Source organism: Pleurodeles waltl, chromosome 4_2 (genome assembly GCF_031143425.1).
Source record: "Pleurodeles waltl isolate 20211129_DDA chromosome 4_2, aPleWal1.hap1.20221129, whole genome shotgun sequence".
Classification (NCBI taxonomy): domain Eukaryota; kingdom Metazoa; phylum Chordata; class Amphibia; order Caudata; family Salamandridae; genus Pleurodeles; species Pleurodeles waltl.
In genome coordinates this window covers 974,619,858-974,644,774 of record NC_090443.1, presented here as the reverse complement: position 1 = coordinate 974,644,774, position 24,917 = coordinate 974,619,858, and the positions used below count along the sequence as shown (strand labels likewise).

Here is a 24,917-nt window from a genome sequence, read left to right as displayed (position 1 = left end):
GAAGAGAGAGGTCCTGCAGGGAAGGGGAGATCTTATAAAGGAAAACCCTAACGTGATCACCCTAACCTCACGGAAAAACCAACAGACAGAGAAACTTCTCAAAAGGAAGGGAATTCCTGAGAACACACGCAGGGAGAAGCACAAACCAAAGAAAAGTTATCCCCTCACCTCCCTTCACTTCTACCTATTCCCCCACCACCCTACTAACCCTATATATATTATATCTTATGCCCCACTTACCTGTTTTGTCCTTCTTCTTATTTTTTTTGGGAGAACCTGGGCTGCTGAAATATGGGAAGATCGGACCACTCCCCAAAGTTGGACCAGACCACACCGGGACTACCACAAGAACCCTGAAAGAGAAAAAGGATTTTGTTTTGTGACTATAACCGGACTATCATTGTGAAAAGAAATAAGAGATAAAAAGTCCGCCTTAAAACAGAACTTAAATAAATCAGTTAACCCCTCAAATCCTACGCCTGTCACGTTAGTCCAATATCTCTTTCAATTGGGATAAAGAACCCATTACATTGTCCGTCTGTCCCTCTTTGTATACACTATGTAGGTGTACCCTGAAGTGCTAGGAACAATCCTAATTATAAGGCTTGTATTGTTGTCCGACATCTGTATTTCAATATATTGCAGTATGTATTTTCATCTGATAGCAGTATGTATTTTTATCTAATTTTTCTCAAGAAGTATTTGAGTTATTAATTCATGTAAGGACTTAATCCGCTTGGCATTATGTGGCAAGTACGTTCTTCCAGAAGCTTTATCAGGGCTACCAACTTCCACAGTGTGTTTGGAGGCTGTGAAGTAGCATAACTCTGCAGAACGTTCTGTGCCAGTTCTTCACTCTCCCTGAATATTTCATATCCGAGGAAAATTACATTGTTTCTGGAGGAGTGAAGCACTTGCCACACTCTAGAGTGGCCATTATGAAATTAATAATTCTTAATGGAATTAGAGACAATTTTGAGAAGATCGTTTTACATTGAAGATTAATGATGGTCCAGAGAACGAGGTCTATCTAGGTGGACATAGCTATTGCCAGACATTCTGCATGTAGTTTTAGCAGTAGACCTTAAGCAGCCACATATTGGCAATTTTTTGTGAATTCTCTGAAAAACCCTTCTGTAATCATGCAGAACGGGCACATGTAAGTGTGTCTCCTGGAGGCCTGTAGATTGCAACCAGTCTTTCTACTGCTGGCACCTGGGCCAGAAGCAGCATCTGAAACCTCAGGTGTGGGAAACAGATTACAATCATGAAGATAAGGCATTTGGCGGAGGAAGATGCTTAAAATGTAAACCTGCTCCAATAGGAGAGCAGGATTGGTTGTATGGCCAGAATATGAGGATATTTCCCGCTCCCAGTGTATGTTACCTGGACAGCAATTGAGGCAGCTATGATCTCGATGCAGGTGGCTGTAAAAGTTACAGAGGATGTTTGTTCCTGACCACTGACACCCAAGAGTGTGACCAGTGCTGATAGTAGAGTGAAAGCTTTCTAACATGGGTAGCATTAATCCCCCTAGGGGGATCCACTTGAGCAGATAGGAATTCTTTGGGATTTGGCTGAGAGATGGGCTGGTATTCATTTACCCTCTGAGCATTCACGCCCTGGATGCAATTATGACAAAACAAAGATGTGTTCTCTGGAAATGTTATTGAAACATTCTTAGCTTGAAAGGCTAAAAACTCTCACTCTTTGAAAGGAGCACTGGGGGTTGTCCAGTGCCACATTGCTGGAGCTTAGTGATTTGACTGTGACTGTACAAGCTTTGAATGAGTACTGAACGTTTTCCTTTAAGGGATTGCCAAGGTTACTCTTATGAAAGGCATGTTGATTTTTAGGTCTGCTAACCAATGGGGAGGCTGTCGTACAAGGCCCTGGAAGTAGAGTCGGAGAGGTTCCTGGGCATCAGCAGCATTTTCTCAGTAGCATCCATACCAAGACTGAGAAAAAATATACCCTTTTGCTGAAAATCTTTAGACAGCAGGGAATCATAGTGATCCAGTGTCTGCCATAGATGGAAATTTTAGCTCACCACAATCCCATTTGTGTTAACTTGTCTGAACAAGAGTAGCAAACCTATTAATAGTTCTCAAGGCATTTGGCTTTCTGTCTTCCCATACTGAAGGATGAAGCTCTTCCCTTTAGAAAGGCCACTTCACCGCCATGGACTGAGCTAGAGTTCCAAGAGATTAAGACACTGTCACATTGTGGACTCAGGTTGTGGCTAGTTTCAAAGCTCCTGTTTGTTTGTGGATGTGGGGCTCCGGAACGATCCAAGACAGCTACTAGAGAATAAAGGGGCCCCTTCACTGGCAGGGAGATGGGTTTCCAGTCGGCAGTGAGAGTCTGGCTGTTTCTTTCTTTGCAGCAAGATAATTGCCCTTAATTGTGTGCTTTTGAGATTTACAGAGAAACTACTATTGGATAACGTGTTATGCACACATTACTCAATGTTGGATTTGATTCTGAGAAGGTGCCATGTGTATGGGGGTCATTACAAGCTTGGCGGGTGGCTACTGCCGCCCGCCAAGCGGTAACCGCCGCACTCCCGCGGACCCGATTACGACATCCCCGCTGGGCCGGCAGGCGCAAACCAAGTTTACGCCCGCCGGCCCAGCGGGGATGAGGCCGCAACATAAAAGCCGGCTCCTAATGGAGCCGGCAGCGTTGCGGCCGTGCGACGGGTGCAGTAGCACCCGTCGCACTTTTCACTGTCTGCTATGCAGACAGTGAAAAGCTGCCCGGGGCCCTGTTAGGGGGCCCCAGAACACCCCTTACCGCCAGCCTCTTCCTGGCGGTGCAAACCGCCAGAAACAGGCTGGCGGTAGGGGGGTCATAATCCTGGCGGATTATCACCGCCGGGGCTAAAACGGTGGGAAACCACCGGCCCCGGCGGTGCGACCGCGGCGCTACCGCCGCGGTCGTAATACGGGTCTCCGTACTGCCAGCCTGTTGGCGGTACGGACGCCACATTACCCCTGGCGGTCTCTGACCGCCAGGGTCGTAATGACCCCCTATATGACTTATTGCAATTGAATGTTAAGTGCACAGTGAAATATTATAGTCAGTTTCCTTTAACACCCCATACGTCCATTAGTTCCTCTGAATTTATCAAAGACTAGAACTCAGAGAACGTATTGGGTTGAAAATTGAAAACCCAGCATTCGAAATTTACCTCACATTCAACGTTGCTGAGCAGGGCTCATGTTTGTTGTAAAATAGGCATATGCAGTTCCTAAGTAGAAGGAGACGATATAGGTCGGAAGTGACACGAGAGACTGGATCTAAGGATCAGATTGCTCATGGGAAAAAGCCCTCACACATCCAAATGGGGGTCATGCTCATCATGGGGCAGCTCCTCGTTGGGCCGGAGCTATAGTGCCCAATGGCCCCGAAACAGGGCTCTTTGCCAGAGTTCTTTTGTATATTACCGATGTGAAGCGTGAGATGCAGTGTGAAGTGTGAATATGTGAGTAGACTGATGTACGGTGAGGTTAAAAATAACTAAGGGACACCCTAATCTTTTAATGTACAGGTGCCCTTGTTATCGTTAAAAAATATAATTAGCCAAAAATGAATACCATGGTCCAAACTGGCTCAAAAAATGATACGTTAAAAGGTGGTCAACATGTTTCTTGCCTATTTAATGTCAAAACTGATCACAGCAATTTGTCAGAACCAGAACCTACTCTTCTTTTTTTTTTTTCTTTTTTTTTTTTAACATAGGCATTTTGTTATAGTTACATATCTACAGAATCATTACATAGGAGCTGGACAGCGTTTATCCAGTGTTTAAGAGTGAGTTCATTCTGCATCTCTTTAACCACCCGGACAGAAAATTTGAACACAATAATTAAAGATTCATTTCCAAAACAAACGTATTAACCAGTCTCTTCCCAACTGTCAACTTTTCGACCCATCCAGGTTTTGCATCAACACCGCCAGGTATTAGTGTACTGTCCGTAATTGTAATTCCAGCTCTAGGCCCCTTCTTATAGACGTTTGTCTCATACTCTCTAGGCTAGTGTTATAGTGGGGGCTCACAGCCAAAGGCGTGTGTAGCAACCGCCAGTATTAACATGTTTCATCTGTCTCGGGTAGCTCATTAAGTAATGGAAGGATCCTCAGAATAGAGGAGGGTCTCAAGAGAGGTGTTACAGGGGTCTAAGGACACTCCAGGCAAGAAAGCCTGCATGGTGGGTCTGATATGGAAGAGGTGCTGGTCAGGGCTGACCACTTCATTCGGGGGGTAGGGGAAATGGGAGGGAAGGGGGGTCGAACTAGAATCAGCATGTGGAACAACACCACTTTAGCTTGGGCCTCCCATCAGCATCATCAAGTTTCTGCCATTGTCACAGCCCATCCCTTCCTTCTTTTGCCATCCCCAGGGATCCCTCAAGTGTTCCAGTGTCTGAGTTAACCATCTCTTCATTCGTCTCCCCGGATTCCACCTCCAGGTATATCCAGGCGATGAGAATCTCTTCCCAGAATCCTGCCAGCAGACGTCATTGCACTCCTCTAGCATCCTCACACACCAATGTTCTTTCCTCAACTCCTCTCCACTTAGTGATATCAGTCCTCCAGGCGTGCAGCATCAGACCTGACGCCGACTTCCATGCCATGGCAATGCACCTTCTCGCCATATCAAGCCCAGGTCTATAAACCAGGATCCCACCCATCTCTTACGTGATCTAGGGAATAGTCCCAGTAAACATACCTCCAAGCTGCATGGAAGGGATCTGTTTAAGGTATCGTTAATTGCTTTTACCACTGCGTACCAGTACGGTTGCAGGTGGGGGCAATTCCATGTCATATAACAGAAATCAGCATCTGGCCTGTCGGGCAGCTGTAGAGTTCACCTCCATAAATTGCTCACTATCTGTGGGGGTTAAGGTACATCAGGTAAGTCATGTGTAGGTGATTGAATTGGGTATACTTAAGCACATATTTCTGGAGACCACCTTAGGGTAGGCCAAGACTCGCTTCCACTCCCTTGCTGTGAGTTCTCGTCGCATGACCTCTTCTCACCGATTCCTCAGTGTTAGGAGGACCATTGTGTTAAGTGCTCTATAAAAACCATTCCACTAGGTGTAGTGCTGTCCCCAATGACATCAAGGATTATGAAAATATGTATGTGCGTGGTTCGTCCCGTCCAGATAACCATAGATCCCCAAGGGCTCTGGCCAGTGCCTCGTAGGTCAAAAATTGACCTGCCGGTAGGTCGCAGTGGTCTACCAGGTCTTCTAGAGGGAGCAGGGTACCCAGCTGGTAGCAGTCTCCCACAGTTTCGAGGCCGACGTCCGTCCACAGTGACATCTGTCCTGTCATGGTATAAGTGAGAGGATCCCCGCGTAGTATGCCTACCAAGGGCATGGCGGGTGCATATAGAGGGGCCGTTGTCAATAACACACCAGGCTGGGGTGCTACCACTAGCAGGTGAAGGAGCTTTGCCAACAACAGGGTTTTGTCCCAGTTCCTGCCTTCCACGCGTAGCTCCCCCCTCCTGGACCCCACTAACCGGTGTGAGACCCATTGTATCTAAGGGACCAGGAAATACACCTTGAAATCTGGTGCTCCTAGGCCTCCCTCATCCGGAGGTCATCGTAGAGTCTCCAAAGAAACCTGGTGGTGGCCCCCATCCTATATCAATTCATGCAATAGGGTGGCTAGCTGGCAAAACCAGAAAGTGGGCACCCTCACCGGAAGGTTTGTAAAATAATAGAGCAATCTGGGAAGCATAACCATACTGGAGACAAAGAGTTGAGCCATAAATGGCAGTTTCAGAGAGCGCCAGAAGGGAACGCAGGACCGAAGAGCTCTCATTGCCTTTCCCAGGTTACCATCTCATAGGTCCGCCAATGAGTGGAAGAACTGGATACCCAGATATTTAAAGGGGGAGAGGGCTTAGCCAGCAACCCGCATGGGCGCTGCATGTCTGGTGATAAGGGAAATATGCTCTCTTGGCTGTGTTCACCCTGAGGCCTAAAAACTCAGGTAATCTATCCAGTTGGTGTAGGGTGTCCGTTGCTTCTGTTGGGCCATCTGCCCGGGTAAAGTAGGAGGTTATCAGTGTATAAAGAGATTATATGTTCCCTTCCTTGACCACTATGTCTGTACCCCTCACCTTCCTGATGAAAGAGCTCTGCCAATGGCTCGATGTCCAGAGCAAAAAGGAGAGGCGACGGGACAGCCCTGTCTGGTGCTGCAGAAGATTTGGTATTGTGAAGAGACAGTGGATCCAGTTCTAACTTACGCTGTGGGTTTTGATTATAATAGCCTGACCCATCTCACCCACCCTTCTGCATGCCCATTCTTCTCATGACTTCAAACAGAAAGTCCCATCTGAGCGTTTTCCAGGTCCACTGACATTATTGCTACCCCTGGTGAGAGTCCTGCCTCAGGACAGTAGAGTAAAGCCTCCACAAATTTAGGAACATGTTGCAAGAGAGTATGAAGCCATTTTGGTCTTCGTGGATCAGACCTGGCTTGTGTGGGAGTAGACAGAGAGGCAAGACTTTGCTAAGGATTTTAAAATCCCTTTTGTGGGAAGCTGGCATGGTGTGTGGTGGGTACATATGGCACTTGCACCTTATACCAGGTCCAGGTATTCCCCCACAGTGAAGTGAAGGCAGTGTCTAGAAGCCAGGCTGTCTAGAAGTAACTGTGTTTGAGCAGCCAAGGCTTATCTAGGAGACATGCAAAGCGCATGCAATTCTACCACAGTCACACAGTATTTACACACAAGAAAGAAAACACTTGGTTGTATAAAAATAAAAGTACTTTTTTTTTTGGAACACAGTATCAGAAAATACTAGAGAGATAACCCTCCAATAAGATGTAAGTAAATGCACCTGGCTGTTGTTTTCTTGTGATCCTGCATCTTCCAGTATATATATATATATATATATATATATATATATATTTATTTTATATATATATATATGTATCCAAACAAGGCCCTTTCAGGGTTAGAGTGACGCATAAATTATGCAAAAAAACAAAGGAGAATTCTGGGAAGTTACCAAATTTAGGTGGAGAGCAGCTCTAGTAAGAAGCACCCTGCAACACCAGCGACACTCTAGATTTGCTCACCTCAAATGTCTGCTTATCTAGCAAAGTTTTTAAGCATAGGATCAGCACAGTGCTATCCACGCCGAGCTAGATAGTGACAAAGGCGGTCATTACAACATTGGCAGTAAAAGCCGCTTACCGCTGTGCAGAAGACCGCCAACACACTGCCGCGGAAAACCGCCACAGCTATTATGACCCACATTTCGGAATCCGCCAAAATTCAGGCACCCACACAAGTCCGCCACACCAAAGGTCAGTGATAAACTGGCGAAAACAAAACCTCCACCGTCACGCCAACAGAAATATGCCCACACTATCACGACACACGAATCCACGCAGCGGTCTTTCAACCGCGGTATTCCATTGGCGGTACACACCGCTGTGCTCAAAATACACATACATTTACAAAACACTACCACATTGGACAATTTGAAATACACACACCTGATACACATACACACACCACTCCCACACACCCATTACAATATAAAACACACACCCACATCACCCACAAACCCCCATGACAAAAAATTCAGAGAGAAGGCCAGAGAGAGACACCACCAGCAAGAACAACAGCATCCACAGGCACACAACACCATCGCCCACACAACTTCCACGCACCTCACACAACACATCACTACATATCAGCACACTTATCACCACACAATCCACCCCACACATCACCTACACCACCCCATGGCACGGCAAAGGCACCCCAGGTTCTCGGAGGAGGAGCTCAGGGTCATGGTGGAGGAAATCATCCGGGTAGAGCCACAGCTATTCGGATCACAGGTGCAGCACACCTCAATTGCAAGGAAGATGGAGCTATGGCGAAGAATAGTGGACAGGGTCAATGCAGTGGGACAGCACCCAAGAAATCGGGAGGACATCAGGAAGAGGTGGAACGACCTACGGGGAAGGTGCATTCCGTGGTCTCAAGACACCACCAGGCTGTTCAGCGGACTGGCGGCGGACCCCCACCTCCTCCCCCACAACTAACAACATGGGAGGAGCAGGTCTTGGTGATTCTGCATCCTAAGGGCCTCGCAGGAGTAGGTGGAGGAATGGACTCTGGTAAGTCAAATCTTAACTATTACATCCCCCACCCTACCTGCATGCTATCACATACCCCCACCCTCACCCCCAGCACCCCAACTCCTCACATATGTCCGAACATCACAAACCACCCATCCCAACACCAAGCCCTGCATGCAACAACAAAGCATGGACACCCATCACTAACGCATGCCCACTGCACATACCCATACAACCCCCAAACCACCATCACACAAGCTCCCACACAGGAATGCAAGCACTGGGGTACACGGTCACCCATACCTCCGTCCCCAGGACACGTCAATCAGCTGTGTGTCCACCACTACAGGGAACCCAGGATAACCCACTACCCCAACAACAACAGGGACCTGGGGGCAGTGGTAGTAGGCACACAGTCCAGGGGACGGAGGCCCAGGAACACAGGGGAACTGGGAGGGCTGCTGTGCGACAGGGGGCGGACAGGCCAAGGGAACCCACTCTCCACGAGGCCCTCTCGTCCATCATGGGAGCCTACCACCACTCCCAGGAGACAATGGCAACGGTCCTGGCCAAGTTTCAGGAGACCCAGCGCCTGCAGGAGGAACAGTATATGGGCTTCAGGGAGGTACTCAGAACCATCAGCTCCACCCTGGGCACCATCGTAGGGGTGCTGAAGGAAGTACTCAACACCAGGAGGGACACTGTGGCACTACAAGGGGCCCCTGACGCTAGCATGGACGTTGAACTGCCCACCACCTCCACCGGCGCTAGTGGACAGGAGACACTGCCACAGGACCACCACACCAGCACCCCACCCCCTGCAGAGGGAGAACCACCCCGCAAACGGTCCCTGAGATCCAGCACAAAGACAGAGCACGATGCCAAGACCCCCGCCAAGAAATGAGACCACCCTGATTGTCATCCTACTGTCCCACTTTGTCACCCTGTCCATACTGAAACTGCCCCAGCTCCACTTCCTATGCCCATTTGGGCAATGCACCTGTGAGACTAATAGACTGGACTCTGCCATGGACATTCCTCCACCATCACCCCTCACCATTTCACTACCCCCTCCAATATTGAGCACTTAAATAAACACACTTAAAACAAACAAAAATCTGGAGTCTGTCTGTGATTTCGAAATAGTGTATTAGCAATTACAGTGACAAAATGCTCTTTCAATTGTAATGTCAACATACCTATGTCACACAGCTCAAGTCCATGAGGAATCAAAGCAGATGTCACACAGTGGGACCCACATCTGTGAAATCGTATGTGAAAGTGACAACTCAGTGACCATACACTGGGTGAAAATGACAGACAGTAGAGAGGTAGTAGTGTTTAAGTACATGTAGTAGGCAGGTCTGTACTCTTATCTGTGTCTCACTGGAAATATTGCTGGATCACTGAGTCCCTGTTGTTCATGTCTTCATCCTCTGCTTCCTCGTCTTCACTATCCACAGGCTCCACAGCTGCAACAACACTGGACCATCCTCCTGCAGAAAAGGCACCTGTTGTCGCAATGCCAAGTTATGAAGCACAGCAGGCCACGATGATCTGGCACACCTTCTTTGGTGAGTAGAATAGGGATCCACCTGTCATATGGAGGCACCGGAACCTGGCCTTCAGGAGGCCGAAGGTCCGCTCGATCACCCTCCTAGTTCGCCCATGGGCCTCATTGTAGCGTTCCTCTGCCCTTGTCCTGGGATTCCTCACTGGGGTCAGTAGCCATGACAGGTTGGGGTAACCAGAGTCACACGCAAATGGCGAGGGACAAGTATTAGACACACACTAACCTGTGGGGTAACCCCAGAGCCAGACAACAGTTCCCACTGACTTGCCTCCTGGTGCTCACCTAATAGCCACACACAGTGCTTCTGGAGTTGCCCCATCACATAAGGGATGCTGCTATTCCGCAGGATGTAGGCGTCATGCACTGAGCCAGGGAACTTGGCATTCACATGGGAGATGTACTGGTCGGCCAAACATACCATTTGTACATTCATAGAATGATAACTCTTCCGGTTTCTGTACACCTGTTCACTCCTGTGGGGGGGGACCAAAGCAACATGGGTCCCATCAATGGCACCTATGATGTTGGGGATATGTCCCAGGGCATAGAAATCAACTTTCACTGTAGGCAAATCCTCCACCTGAGGGAAAACGATGTAGCTCCGCATGTGTTTCAGAAGGGCAGACAACACTCTGGACAATACGTTGGAAAACATAGGCTGGGACATCCCTGATGCTATGGCCACTGTTGTTTGAAATGACCCACTTGCAAGGAAATGGAGCAATGACAGCACCTGCACTTGAAGGGGGATTCCTGTGGGATGGCGGATTGCTGACATCAGGTCTGGCTCCAACTGGGTACACAGTTCCTGGATTGTGGCACGGTCATGCCTGTATGTGATTATGACATGTCGCTCCTCCATTGTCGACAGGTTCACCAACGGTCGGTACACCGGAGGACTCCGCCATCTCCTCACATGTCCCAGCGGACGGTGCCTATGAAGGATAACAGCGAGCACAGAGTCAACCAACTCAGAGGTACGTACCCACAGTTTACCCAGAACACCAATCATACACAAAAGGTGGCCTGTATGTGTGTTGAGTCTAGGCCTAGGTATGTGTGAGGCAGTTGGAAATGAAGCCATGTGGGCCCCTGAAATGGCGGCTGCCTGACCTCTAAAGTGGGACAATGGGCTGTGAGGTAACTGCGCTGGCGTAGTACACCGTCGCGGTAGGCGGTCGAAGACCGCGGCGCAATGCTGTATTGGTTAACATTGGACCCTACGGGTCCCAGGAGCCAATGACGATGTGCGCCGGCGGTGACGGTACGCAGCGCCGCGGACGTGACCGCCATTTTCTATCTGTTCAATCACTCAATACCTGATCTTCGACAGGAGAGGACCTACACTGCAAGTGCTGCTGTGACCTCGGTCTGGAAGAGACAATGGCTTGAGTGTCTGGGGAAAGGGCCCCTGCCTTCACATTGGAGGAGTTGGAGAAGCTTGTGGATGGGGTCCTCCCCCAGTACACACTACTCTACGGTCCTCCAGACACACTGGTATGTACACAGGGAGCATGTTGTATGGGCTATGCCTGTGTGGAGAGGGCTGGATGTAAGAAGGAAGGGGGGAGAGTGCTGCGTGCATGAAAGACGGTGAATGCATGTGCCACATGGCAAGGGTAGGGATGGGGGCCAATCACTTTGACGGTGCAGTTGGTAATAACTTCTCTTTTTCCCCTGTACATTTCATGTAGGTCAGCGCCCACCAGAAAAAAAGATATTTGGCGTGCCATCGCCAAGGACGTCCGGACCCTGGGGGTCTACCACAGACGGAGCTCCCACTGCCGTAAAAGATGGGAGGACATTCGCCGCTGGAGCAAGAAGACGGCAGAGGCTCAGCTGGGTTTGGCCTCCCAACGTAGGAGGGGTGCCCGTCGCATCATGACCCCCCTGATGTTCCGGATCCTGGCGGTGGCCTACCCGGAGTTGGATGGGTGCTTGAGGGCATCACAGCAGACACAAGGGGGTGAGTACACTCTCATTCTGCTGACTTTGCGCACAGTGGAGGTGTCTGGGTTGGGGAGGTGGGCTGTGGGTTTCCCTAGGCCAGGGCGAGTTCCGTAGGCAAGGCCCCTCCGTAAGGCAGGCCATGTGGCACCCCAGCCTACCTCTGTAGAGTGCCAAGTACACCTAGTCATGCCCCTGTGTCATCTGTGTGTGCAGATGTTGTCCATAGCCTTGTAGGCCATTTCCCAGGAATTGAACAGTGGAGCCCAAGAGCGCGGCGCAGTGCAGGGGGCTTCTGTGTCTGTCGTGTCCGCCAACGGTAGCGGTAATGCATGCACTCAACATGTCTCTCTTCTGTCTCCCCTCCCCTTTTTGTGGTCTCCCTGTTCTTGTGTGCATTAGCATCATCAGGTGGAGGAGCAGTGGCACTGGAGCACGAGTGAGCTGCATCCCACATGGCCCTGGAGGGCTACACTACGGAGTCTGAATTCACCAGTGGGACGGAGGGCGAGGGGAGCTTCACGGCGGGGACAGGAGCTGAGACCAGCGACATGGACTCGTCCTCTGATGGGAGCTCCCTTGTGGTGGCGGCAACATCTGTGCCCCCCGCATCTACAGGTACAGCCGCCACCCCCCCCTACCAGCACCGCCCTCCCAGCAGCCCCTCAGCCTTTGCCCTGTGCCCGCTCACCCAGGAGGGTGAGCATCACCTTCGCCCCAGGCACCTCAGGCCCTGCCCCAGTCACCCCTGCTGCCCTCAGTGAGGAGGCCATTGACCTCCTCAGGTCCCTCACTGTTGGGCAGTCTACCATTTTGAATGCCATCCAGGGTGTAGAGAGGCATTTGCAACAAACAAATGCATTCCTGGAGGGCATTCATTCTGGTCAGGCGGCCCTTCAGTGAGCTTTTCAGACTCTGGCCTCAGCACTGATGGCAGCCATTGTCCCCATCTCTAGCCTCCCCCCTCCAACTTCCTCCACCCCGACCCAATCCCCTGTACCTCAGCCTATCCCAAGCACACCTACAGACCAACATGCACACATGTCAACACCCAAGGGTAGCTCAGGCAAACATAAGCACCACACATCCCACAGGCACTCACGCAAGCATCACACACATGCAGACACACCAACATCCACTGCCTCCACTGTGTCCCCCTCCTCCTCGTCTCCCTCCTCCCTCCCAGTCTCGTCTACACTCACACCTGCATGCACTACATCTACAGCCACTACGTCCCTCTCCAGCACACCCACCACCACACCCCACTCACGTGCAGTCACCACCCCCACTACCATTCACACGTCCCCTGTGTCCTCTCCCAGTGTGTCTGTGACGCCCCCCTCCCAAGATACACAAACGCAGGCACACACCCACCCAACAGCCATCCACCTCACGACAGCCTCCAGCGCACGCACCTTCACCCAAAGTCTCCAAACGAACACCTCCTACAACCACAACATCTTCCTCCACTCCCAAACCCCCTCCAGCTACCCGTCCCAGTGTGTCCAAAAAACTTTCCCTGTCCACCCTTGACCTCTGCCCACACCTCCCCCACCCCGTCCATCTCCTAGGTCCCGACCTAGCACTTCAGCCACAACATCTCCGGTACCAGTGGTGCCTGTAGTCACCGGAATCTGGAGTGCACCAGCCACCAGGGCAGCCAGTGTGGCACGGAGCCACAGCACAGACAGTCCCCCACCTGTGAAGCATCAGAAGTTGGCCAGTGCCCGGCGGGAGAGGGGGAAGACTCCAGCCACCAAAGCCGCTCCCAGGGGTCCCGGTGGGAGTGTGGAGTCAGCTGTGACACCTTCCAAGATGGGGAAGGGCCACAAGAAACCCGGCAAGTCTGGGAAGAGCAGCACAGCAGAGAAGACCGGCATCATCCCCGCTGCCCAGGAGGCCACCGCCAGCACCAGCTGCCCAGGAGGCCACCACCAGCACCAGCCCAGCTGCCCAGGAGGCCACCGCCAGCACCAGCTCAGCTGCCCAGCAGCAAAAGCCCCGTTGGGCCATGAAGGACTGCCAGCAGAAGCCCCGTTGGGCCATGAAGGACCGCCAGCAGAAGCCCCGTTGGGCCATGAAGGACCGCCAGCAAAAGCCCCGCTGGGCCATGAAGGACCGCCAGCAAAAGACCCGCTGGGCCATGAAGGACCGCCAGCAGCTGAGAACCTGCAATGGAGACAGCCATCTCAAGCACCGCTGAACAGGGCACCGCCATCTCAAGCACCGCTGAACAGGGCACCGCCCTCACAAGCACTGCTGAACAGGGCATCGCCATCTCAAGCACCGCTGAACAGGGCACCGCCATCTCAAGCACCACTGAACAGGGCACCACCATCTCAAGCACCGCTGGCCCATGAGCGGCAAGGGCACTGACGCAACTGAGTCCGTCACGGGGTGAATGATGCACTCTGGGCACCATGCCCCCTCCATAACCAGTGGAGAGATCCATCCACTACCTCAGTCCTTAGCATAATGAAGCACTCTGGGCACCAAGCCCCCTCCAGAACCAGTGGAGAAAGGCATCCACTACCTCAGTCCTTAACAGGATGAAGCACTCTGGGCACAAAGCCCCCTCCAGAACCAGTGGAGAGATCCATCCACTACCTCAGTCCTTAGCAGGATGAAGCACTCTGGGCACAAAGCCCCCTCCAGAACCAGTGGAGAGATCCATCCACTACCTCAGTCCTTAGCAGGAATAAGCACTCTGGGCACAAAGGCCTCTCCAGAACCAGTGGAGAAAGGCATCCACTACCTCAGTCCTTAGCAGGATGAAGCACTCTGGGCACAAAGCCCCCTCCAGAACCAGTGGAGAGTTTCATCCACTACCTCAGTCCTTAGCAGGATGAAGCACTCTGGGCACCATGCCCCCTCCAGAACCAGTGGAGTGATACATCCACTACCTCAGTCCTTAGCAGGATGAAGCACTCTGGGCACAAAGCCCCCTCCAGAACCAGTGGAGAAAGGCATCCACTTGTGAGACTGTGGCTTTGCACTCCCCAGGATTGTACAGTGGGCAATCCACCCACTGTAGAGACTTGAGAGACTGTGGCTTTGCACTCCACAGGATGGAACAGTGGGCAACCCACCCACTGTAGAGACTTGAGAGACTGTGGCTTTGCATCCCCCAGGATTGTACAGTGGGCAAACCACCCACTGTAGAGACTTGAGAGACTGTGGCTTTGAACTCCCCAGGATGGAACAGTGGGCAACCCACCCACTGTAGAGACTTGAGAGACTGTGGCTTTGCACTCCCCAGGATGGAACAGTGGGCATGTGGCCCCCTCGTGGATTTGGCGTCGTGCACTTAAGCGGCTGAGGTGCCCCCTCTTTCCCTCCCCCTGAGGTGCCTGTTTAGTTGCTCTATGATGCCCCTGCAGTGTTCTCTCCGTCATGGTCGGGGATCTTGTGTGGGCCTCGCCCATACCATGTGGTCCCAGTGTTCCACTGACTTTCTTAGAACACTACCTGGACTACTATGCTTGGTATATATTATGTACATGGTGTATTTATATATTTCTGCCTACTTGCTTTTAATGTATTACAATGGTTACACTCATTTTCTATTGTCTTTGCATTCTTCCGGGAGGTTTGGGGGGTGTAACTGTGATGTATTGATATGCATTAGTGTGTGTGTTGTAGTGGGTGAGGGTGGGGGCGGGGGTGTTGCGTGTGTGTGTCCCTGTTTTATGCCTCCCCTGTGTCGTAGGTGCAGTACTCACCGTGGTCTTCACCGCCAGCGTTCGTGCTCCTGGTAGAGGAGCAGGAAGACTATTGCAGGGAGAATTTGGAGTTACGGGTCCATGGCGTCCTCGTGGCGTGTGTAGAGGTGAGCGTTTTCCCTTCGGGATTCCTGTTTCAGACGTGTTTTTATCCGCGGTGAATCCGCCCCTGTTGGCGGTGCTTCCGCGGTCCCCGGCCCTGGCGATCATGGGCCGCCAGGGTCGGAATGACCCCCTTTGTCATTATCTAGCTCGGCGTGGATAGCACTGTGCTGATCCTATGCTTAAAAACTTTGCTAGATAAGCAGACATTTGAGGTGAGCAAATCTAGAGTGGCGCTGGTGTTGCAGGATGCTCCTTACTAGAGATGCTCTCCACCTAAATTTGGGAACTTCCCAGAGTTCTCCTTTGTTTTTTACATAATTTATGCGTCACTCTAACCCTGAAAGGGCCTTGTTTTGACTTATACTGGGTGCTCCCTTGTGTCTGGACAAAGCTAAACCCCTCTGAAGAGCTCTAATGAGAGCGAAACACGTGTCAGGGGTTGCTTTACTCATTCCAGGTTGGCTTGGACTGTATTTGACCAGTCCAAAGCTGTAATACTGTGCCTGGAATGGTAAATGGTTTTTGTCATTTTCCAACTCGGCGAGGATGACACTGTGTCAATCCTATGCTTAAAGATTTTGCTGTACAAATGGCAAAAGACTTCGTCACTATCTAGCTCGACCAGGATAGCACTGTGCTGATCCAATGCTTAAAAACGTTGCTAGATAAGCAGACATTTGAGGTGAGCACATCTAGAGTGTCGCTGGTGTTGCAGGGTGCTCCTTACTAGAGCTGCTCTCCACCTAAATTTGGGAACTTCCCAGAGTTCTCCTTTGTTTTTTGCATATATATATATATATATATATATATATATATATATATATATATATATATATATATATATATAAAAATTAATAAACAGTAAGAGGCATAAAAAGTTTGGAAAACAAAACAGTGTAAAATAGCAATAAGCAATAGTAGTCCTAGAGGGAGCTCAAACCGTATACTAAGAAAGTGGAATGCGAACACAGGGCCCCCACCTCTGGGAGTACTAGGAAACCACACAGGTATGTAATGCAGTACCCACCCAGCGACCAAGAATGCCAGAGTAAAACACCTGATTTCCCCCAAACCACCCCAAAGGATGAAAAGAAGAAAAAGAAGACACCCAGAACAGCCTGCAAGGAACCAGCAGTAAAATACTGAAGATGGAGACCCATGGAGAGAGGGGACCAAGTCCAGAAGTGTCTGTGGAGTCCAGGGGGAGTAGGAGATACTACCCAGCCAGAGGTATCTTTTGGAGTTGGTCAACGAAGAAGGAAGACAAGTCAGCACTGCAGCACAGAAGCTGGAGAAGAGTTCCTGATGTGTGCAAAAGGTGTCCCACGCTGGAAGCTGGATTGCAGATGGTGTCGGTGAAGGATTTCCACCAAGAAGCCTTGGCAAAGGCAAATTTGCAGCTGGAGGAAAAGAGGTGCTGTCGGGGACCAGCAAGGTCCAGGAGGACTCTACCCAGGAGAGGGAATCACAGGGAACCCTCCGCGTTGTAGAAGGCCCACAGGAGCAGAGGGGGCACTCACAGGTGTCCCACAGGACAGGGACACAGAAGTCACAGAAGCAGCCCACGCAGCACCACAGAAGTTGCTCTCACATCGTCAGAGGACCACGCAGAGTCCCAGGAATTGCAGGAGGGAGTTTGGGGGTTGGGAGCTACATGTCACCTGAAGTTCCCCTTGGAGGTGAAGCCAACAAGCCTTGCCAGCTGCAAAGGACACGGTGCACGGGGTACTGTCTTGCATGGAGTGGAAAGGACTTACTACCACCAAAGTGCGACAGCTGGTAGAGAGGACCAAGGGAGAATCTCCGGACCACCACCCATGATGCAGGACCCACGGCACTCAGGATGAGGGGCGATCTGCACAGCCAATCGCCATTGCAGCCATGTACCGGTTGTTACAGGGCAGTGATGCCTTCACCCCCAAGGGAGATTCCTTCTTCTTCTTGTGCAGGTTGGAGAGTTGCAGTCCTCTGAGGTTGCACGGCCTGGTAAATGTTGCAAAGCTGGCAGGAATTCTGGATACAATGTTGCAGAAGAGTCTTCCTCGTGGATCTGCAGCTTGTAGGTTCCTGTAGGGTCCAGTCGCAGTTCCGAAGACCAGAAGTCGAAGCAGAGGTTGCAGAAGACTCTTGCAAGCTGAATCTGATGACCCACCCCAGAGGAAGTCCCTGCATAGCCCAAAGAGGGGGCTTGGTCACCTAACCAGATAACTACATATCAGAGGGTGCCTCTGACATCACCTGCCTGTCCACTCTGATGCTCCCAGAGTTCCCTGCCAACCTTGGAATCAAGATGGCAGAACCCAGGGACCCTCTGGAGGGTCACTGGGCACCACCCCTGGGGTGGTGATGGACAGGGGAGTGGTCACTCCCCTTTCCATTGTCCAGTTTTGTGTCAGATTAGGGATTGGGGGACCCTGAACTGGTGTGGACTGGTTTATGCACAGAGGGCACCAAATGTGCCCTTTAAAGCAAAGCCAGTGGCTTGGGGAAGCTACCCCTCCCAAGCCAGTAACACCTATTTCCAAAGGGAGAGGGTGTTACCTCCCTCTCCCAATGGAAATCCTTTGTTCTGCCTTCATGGGCTTGATCAGATAAAGCAGCACGAGGGCAGAAACCTGTCTGAGGGGTGGCAGCAGCTGGGCTGCCTGGAAAACCCTGTAAGACTGGTGGTAGCAAGGCTGGGTGTCCTCTAAGGAGCACCCAGAGTGTATGGACTCATACTTCCAATGCTTGCAACAGTATTGGGCTATGATTCCAACATGTTTGATACCAGACATGTCCAGGTTCAGAGTTACCATTATGTACCTGAACATAGGTAGTGACCTATATCCGGTACACATATAAAATGGCGTCCCCCCTCTCACGAAGTCCAGTAAAATGGGGCTGGAGTTCATGGGGGCACCTCTGCTAGTGCAGGGATGCCCTCGCACCCAGGTATCTGCACCTTGTCCTCTGGGCTGAGAGCAGTGACCTGGTGCAGTGACCAAAAGTGAAACCGGGTCAATGCACCCGGTTCACGCAGACTGCAATGGCAGGCCTGCAGAACCCTTTGCAGGGGCTCCCTATGGGTGGCAGAATAACTGCTGCAGCCCCTAGGTATCCCCTGGAACACCAATGCCCTGGGTACCAAGGTACCATATACTAGGGACTTACATGGGGGCACCAGTATGCCAATTCTGGGGAGAAAAGGTTAGAAAGCAACCAAATTTGGAAGAGAGAGCGTAATCACTGGGGTCCTGGTTAGCAGGATACCAATGAACACAGTCAAACACACTGACAACAGGCAGAAAATGGTGGTAACCATACCAAGAAAGAGGGTACTTTCCTACACATTTTTAACATGGATAGTACGCGAAAAGCTGAGATGGGAGCCTCCTGTGTATGTGTCTTAGGGAGTGAGACAACAACCACATCTTGAGTGGACGCTAGTAATGTCCTGTTTTTTAGGGAATCAGCATATAATAGCTCAAACCATGGGGCCAGTTTTGCCGCAAAACTAGTATAGAACTCTGCAGGCAAACTGTCCGGGGTTGGGGTTTTCCCAGCTGCCATTTCTTTAATTGCAGTACAGATTTCTTGTAGTGTTATTGGGCCTACTAAAGCCTTGCAAGATTCCTGCAGAAATTCCTTCAGGGAAGCCTCTGCAAAAAGGAGATCAATGCGTCTAGGTTTAGGGCCCTAGGTTGTTCGTACAGTACCTCACAGTATTCTCTAAAAGTGTCATTAATAGCCTTGGGAGAGTAAAGTATCCTCTTGTCTAGTGTTTTGATCTGTGTAATAGGGGCTGCATGTGACTGAGGTTTGATGAGCCAGGCCATCATTCTGCCCAAATGGCTCCCTATCTCGTGTGCCCTGGCCACGTAACCTTTATAATTGTGGTATGTAAACTTTATAATTGTGGCAGAGTGGTGTATGACACTGTTCCTAAACTTCTCAGAGCCATGCCTCTGCATCCCCAGCTGAGCCGAGGGCGTTGTCTAACCTGTGTACTTTAGTCTCTACGGTCCTCTTCTCTTCATCTAGGGCTTTCCTGATACCTACAGTTTGCCCCAAGCAATGGCCCCAGACCACCATCATAAAGGCCTCCTACTCCACTAATCTCAAGGCGGCTGTTCCTTCATTGAGTTCAAAGTAATTTTTTATTGTGTCTCTTAGCGTGCCTCTAAAGCATGTATCTGACTGGAATCCTACTCTTCTCCTGATGTGGGTCACCAAAAAGTTCAAAACTTTATAATTGTACCCAAAGGCATTCACACAAGTATAGATAATACCTTCAAGATTAAAAACCTACCTAAAAGAAAAAGAATAACAATAAAGTGAATAGAGATATGTACATCTGGTGGCATACTGAACATTGTAATAAAATAGATGCTGGGGTAAGGTCCACCTTGGTAGAGCAGGGTCTCACATTAAAGTCTATATGCACATACAGGAAACAGACAAGAAACATTTATGTGACTCAACCACAGAACACAGTCTTGGAAGTGCAACTCCATGCAGGTAAGTTCCTGGATCCCATAATGCGTGGCTTATCAGATTAGGAAGAGTATTATATCTCAACATGAGCGGCAGGAAAGATGCTCACTGGCATAAAGGACAGTCAGCAGCAGTTACTCCAGGCCTACACCAGGCTCTCACAACATAAAAAGAAAAAAAAAAACACACCTAACCTGAAACTGATACTTATGCTGTTCAGGAGTGCACTTTGCACAAGACCTACCCCGTCCTCTGCCACCACGGAGATACACTTCAGAATTACAAAAAATGTGCTTCATTTTTTATTTTCTAACTGCTGAATGTGTAGGTATTTTCATTTTGTTGTGTGTTACAAAAAATGACACCCTACAGCCTTTCCTTACACAGTCTGTGCACCCCAGCAGCTCTTTCACATAATTCACTTTACCTTTCTTTCCCTGACTGCAAAGTGCAAAGAGTTGGTGAACACTAATCCCCTTGTAAATAACACAAGCAGCAATTTGCCAGAAGACACAGCCTGACATTTGACCCGTCTTTTAAGCATATCAAACATGAGGAGATTTAAAGGCATCTTTGTTTATTGTTTGGACTTTCATGACCCACCAGTTGGTTGCGACCCACAGTTTTGGAAACACTACTCTAGATCGCTAGATAAAGGGTTGTGTTAGATGCTTTCGTGTGTGCATCACACTGCCCTGATGCCCAACTATGGAACAGTAGAGTGCTGACTGGGCACAAGCTCCAGAGAAGTGTGTTTTAAACATTTTTTTTAAACTGCAGCCAAGTAATTGGCAACAAGGAGCCATGTGGCAGTAAAGTTGTTGTGGCTTATTTAATTGGTGACTAAAAGACTGCATGTCAAAATATATCACAAGGTTAACGCGCCTGCTGCAGATATCTTTGGGCGCAGAGAAATTTTGAAGGGGTAATAAATAATGGCAGGAACTCGATTGATAATGCACTTGCTGGAAATGCTTGTAGTTAGCTAGGTCACAGTTTTGACACATAAAGGAAGGAGGATAGTGGGATAATGCCTGATGCAAAGCACGCTGTGTAACATGCAGATGACAGATTTTATTTTATGTAGATAGGTAAGTGGGTTACTGCATTTGACACAGTGATCACTTTACTTGCACTGCTTGTAGGCCTCCTGATTTATTTAGCACAGTGAGGTATACATCAGGAGCTGCAAACTGCAAGGCTTGGGTTTAGAATCTTATTTTCTTCTCAATTTGTAATTATTCTAAGGTTGCTAAATAAGGTTTCTTTGGGTGGTAATAAAATCTTATTGGCACAGGCAGCTGTAACCGCGGCATTACGTTTTAAATCCTGACCCTCATTGTCATCTGTAACATTTCCTGTAAATTGATTTAACACACTCGTGCAAGCGACGTAAAGCGCGCTGACATCTTGCACTGGGATGAGTGGTGCTATAAAAAATTAAATGAAAAAATGAGTAGGTGCTATTTAAACCATTATTTGTGTAATTACAGACAGATAAATACATCTGACACTCTTACAGTATATTCATATCTCTTATATATACATATGGGTTGAACAAAGTCAAAAACCTTTCTCCAAACCATAGTGTCTCTTAAGTACTTACGAAGTGATACCAAGCCGTGGTCCTTCATTGCATTAGCATTTAGATTTTAGGCTCCAGATAGCTCCTGGATGATACTTGAACAAAAGCATTTCTGGTGGCCCTTGCGATGAGGCCTTTGTTTTGGGCACAGCAGGACATGAACATAAGAAAGTCTCTACACCCCCTGCAAGTTGGTGGTCGGAACGGAAAGCAGACAACATGCCTTTGCTGCAGAATGGGGCCTAGTGTTGGCAAGTTACACCAGACGAAATTCATCATATTTCTCCGGGGCTGGCCTGGATTACAGATTTGGCTCTATATTAGCCCCCTGATCCGTCTAGATCCTGTCATTTCCTGCACAAATAATAAATTTCATGAGCATTGTTTTTTGTAGATGGGTGGAAGTTACACTAGGCTGCTGAAAGGCTTATTAGTCCATAGACTGCAATGCTTCTTGAAGCGCCCAATGTGGCTCCTAATGGGGCAGATGCCTAGCACACATCTTCACTTAAACTGATTTTCTTTTTTTTTTGCATAGTCATGTTAATGGAAGCCTTTTTGTATGTAATTATTGTATTAGTTATAAAAGGCTATACAAGCATGTCAGAGGTTTTGAGGGGGCCGGGTGAACAAACTTGCGGCATCTGACATCATCTACTGGTATTAAAAGTACTAGATGTCGCCTCGTTAATAACTACCGCCGGACCGGGAGGTGCAGTTGAACCTAGCGGGGACGGCGGCTGACTCCCCCCCACTCGCAAGGGGCGGTAAACAAAGGGGCACGGCAGCAACAAGGGCAGTGAAAGCACGGCAAAAGATTAAGGGGCATATTTAAGAGCCCATAGAGCCTCCCTGCTCCACATTAGCGTCATACTTTTTACGCTAATGTGGCCCAACGAGGCCAAAATCCCTACACCATATTTACAAAGTGGCACAATGTAAGCATTGCCCCACCTTGTAACCCATTGTGCTACATTATGCCTGTGCCAGGCATATTGTATGCAAAGGGGCGTTCCCCCATTAGGGGGACCAAAAAATTTAAGAGATTTCTTTGCATCATTTCTTTCAGTACTTTTAACGTCTGCTCAAAGCAGGCATTAAAAGGAGGCTTCCATTGGTTACAATGGGCCTCTGGGTGCTTTGCAGGATTAGTGTCAACATTTTTGTTGCTAATCCTGCAAATTCTTATGCTAGTCCCCTAACTACTGCCATGGTGTGCCGTACTTTAAATACAGCGTACACATGGTGGCGTTAAGGGGGCGCTAAGGGGTGCAAGAAAAGTGGCGCTGCACACTTTTCTTAAATATGCCCCTAAGTGGTCACCCAGTTTCAAATGACCCAATCCTGTGGAGGTGGCGGGCCGCATGCACGGCAAAAGGTGACTGGGACAAGTGGATCCCAACATTGTGGCCAGGACAAACTGATCGCCGAGGGAATCGCTGTCGCCATCTACGTCTACGTCACCACCGTTGGAGGCCAGTTGTGACCATTGTTGATTGCAAGCAGAAGCGGAGACTGTGGACTGAAGTGGGCAGCGGCGTGGACAGTGGCGGCTGGTGAACTTTGGAATCAGTGGGACGTAAAATGGAAGCAAGGGTTTACCTGAGTGGTGCGACTGTCCTGAGGGCTGTTTATGGACGGTTCTCCGCCAAGAGTTTTTTTAAAATTATTATTAAAAATAGGTTGATATGGTGCATTTTTCAGTACAATTTTTATATTAAAATATCCTAAGGTCAATGTTTTCACAGGCATTTCTAAAGAAACTGCACTCTTTGCTTGCCAAATATTTTCAATACACGAGTGGTCTCCAGGCTCTTGGAGCCAGTGTCGACCCTGGCTGTTACGAGCCTGTCAGGTACCATGCATCACATGTGATGCTGATGAAATGTGAAGATATTTCCGCATCGCAGCACATTTGGAACTAATCATGCATGTTTTGGAGGTAGGGGCTGGGCGTAACTCTCTTTCACTGGATGCAAGAAGACAAGACCGTACCAGAGATAGCCAGATAGGACCCGGCAGGCTCCGTCGCTCCAGCAGTCATGAGGGGGGCAGTAAGCGACTTGACGAGGTCTTCTCAGGTCCGAAAGTTGACCTCCACGGTGAGCCGGGCAGCTTGAGAAGACTTCAGAAATGCTGCGTCACTCTAGTGCAAGAACACACAGGGAGAGAGTCTGTCATGAGGACCTGGTGAAAAATCACACTGGAAATAAAAAACGGCCGACAATTCCCTCTACGCTGGTTGCACGTTCTGAGCCCTAGGTGGATGCTTCTGAGCCGCTTACTGCTTAGGAGCTATTTCACATTTTTATTTTGGAACAAGGTGCGTAGAATAACACTGCAGGTAGTATCAAGTTAATGCTATAAATTTTTTCCTACTTACAGTGAGAACTGACCCGCATAGACGTGTTGCAAACAAAGTAAAATTCAAAAATAACGATTACAGCAGGATACTGCTAGCGGCAGTGATTCTCTGCATTATGGTTATGAAATATCCAGCAACTTTCAAGCACCTTGGAAATGGGCCTCGCGGTAGAGAACGTGCACAATTAAATGTAATGGGCACCGATGAAGAAGGGGTGTAATGATTATCTGCACCACGCTTGTAACTTTTACTAGGCCCATTGAAAAATCTTACCTCAACAATTTTCTTCTTTTCAATGTAGGACACCTGAGGGCCGACGCTATAAAAATGCATCCGTCCCTCGCTGCTTGGCTGTAATGCAGTGAATGCAGGACTCGTGAAAAACTAAGTGAAAAGCCTCCCCACCCAGCCAATCCAAACACTGCTCATGCTGCCTACTGTGGTAAACAACATAAGAGCACTGCCAGGATTGGCTGTGATAGACAAACACAGTGCTCCATCCTAGACCGATGGGACTGTGTCTGCTTGCCCAGCGCCCTAACAACGCTGACTGCGGAAGCTTGAACTGCGCATGTCAGGCTGGCCACAGCAAAATACCGGACAGTCTGATATGCGCAGTCCGGGCAGTTGCACAGCCTCCGCTGGTTGCCCCAGTCATGCCTATTGCTGGAAAAGACAGGTCCGAGGTGCTAGTCCCGCCCCCACAAAGGAAGCAGTGATTAATGTCGTGGATATGGTATGGTGCTGAAAAAGTATTTTAATTTGGATTTTTTTAAAATAAAGATTCAGGATTGGTAAGTAGTGGCATGCTCTGGAGGCAGGAGGTCTATGCTCCTATGGAGGAACCGCCCCCAAGGAGCGCACTGCGCACCCGACTTTGGGGAACAAACCGGGAAGTGGCGTGGTGAAGAGCACTCTGCCTGATTGGTTCTTGGACTGAAGCAGCATGGTGAGGGACCGTCCTTTTTTTTTTTTTTTTTTTTTTTTTACTGTTTTTTACTGAAGCGGGCAGCGTGGTGG

General features: G+C 49.5%; 1 long non-coding RNA gene across 1 annotated transcript; it reads right to left on the bottom strand.

Moving 5' to 3' along the window:
- Positions 1-244: 244 nt before the first annotated feature.
- On the bottom strand, positions 245-24,269 carry LOC138294237 (uncharacterized). The gene is made up of 3 exons (XR_011203291.1): positions 24,171-24,269; positions 23,528-23,678; positions 245-353 (listed from the first exon to the last, which is right to left on the bottom strand). It is a non-coding gene; the product is annotated as an uncharacterized lncRNA (long non-coding RNA).
- Positions 24,270-24,917: the final 648 nt, after the last annotated feature.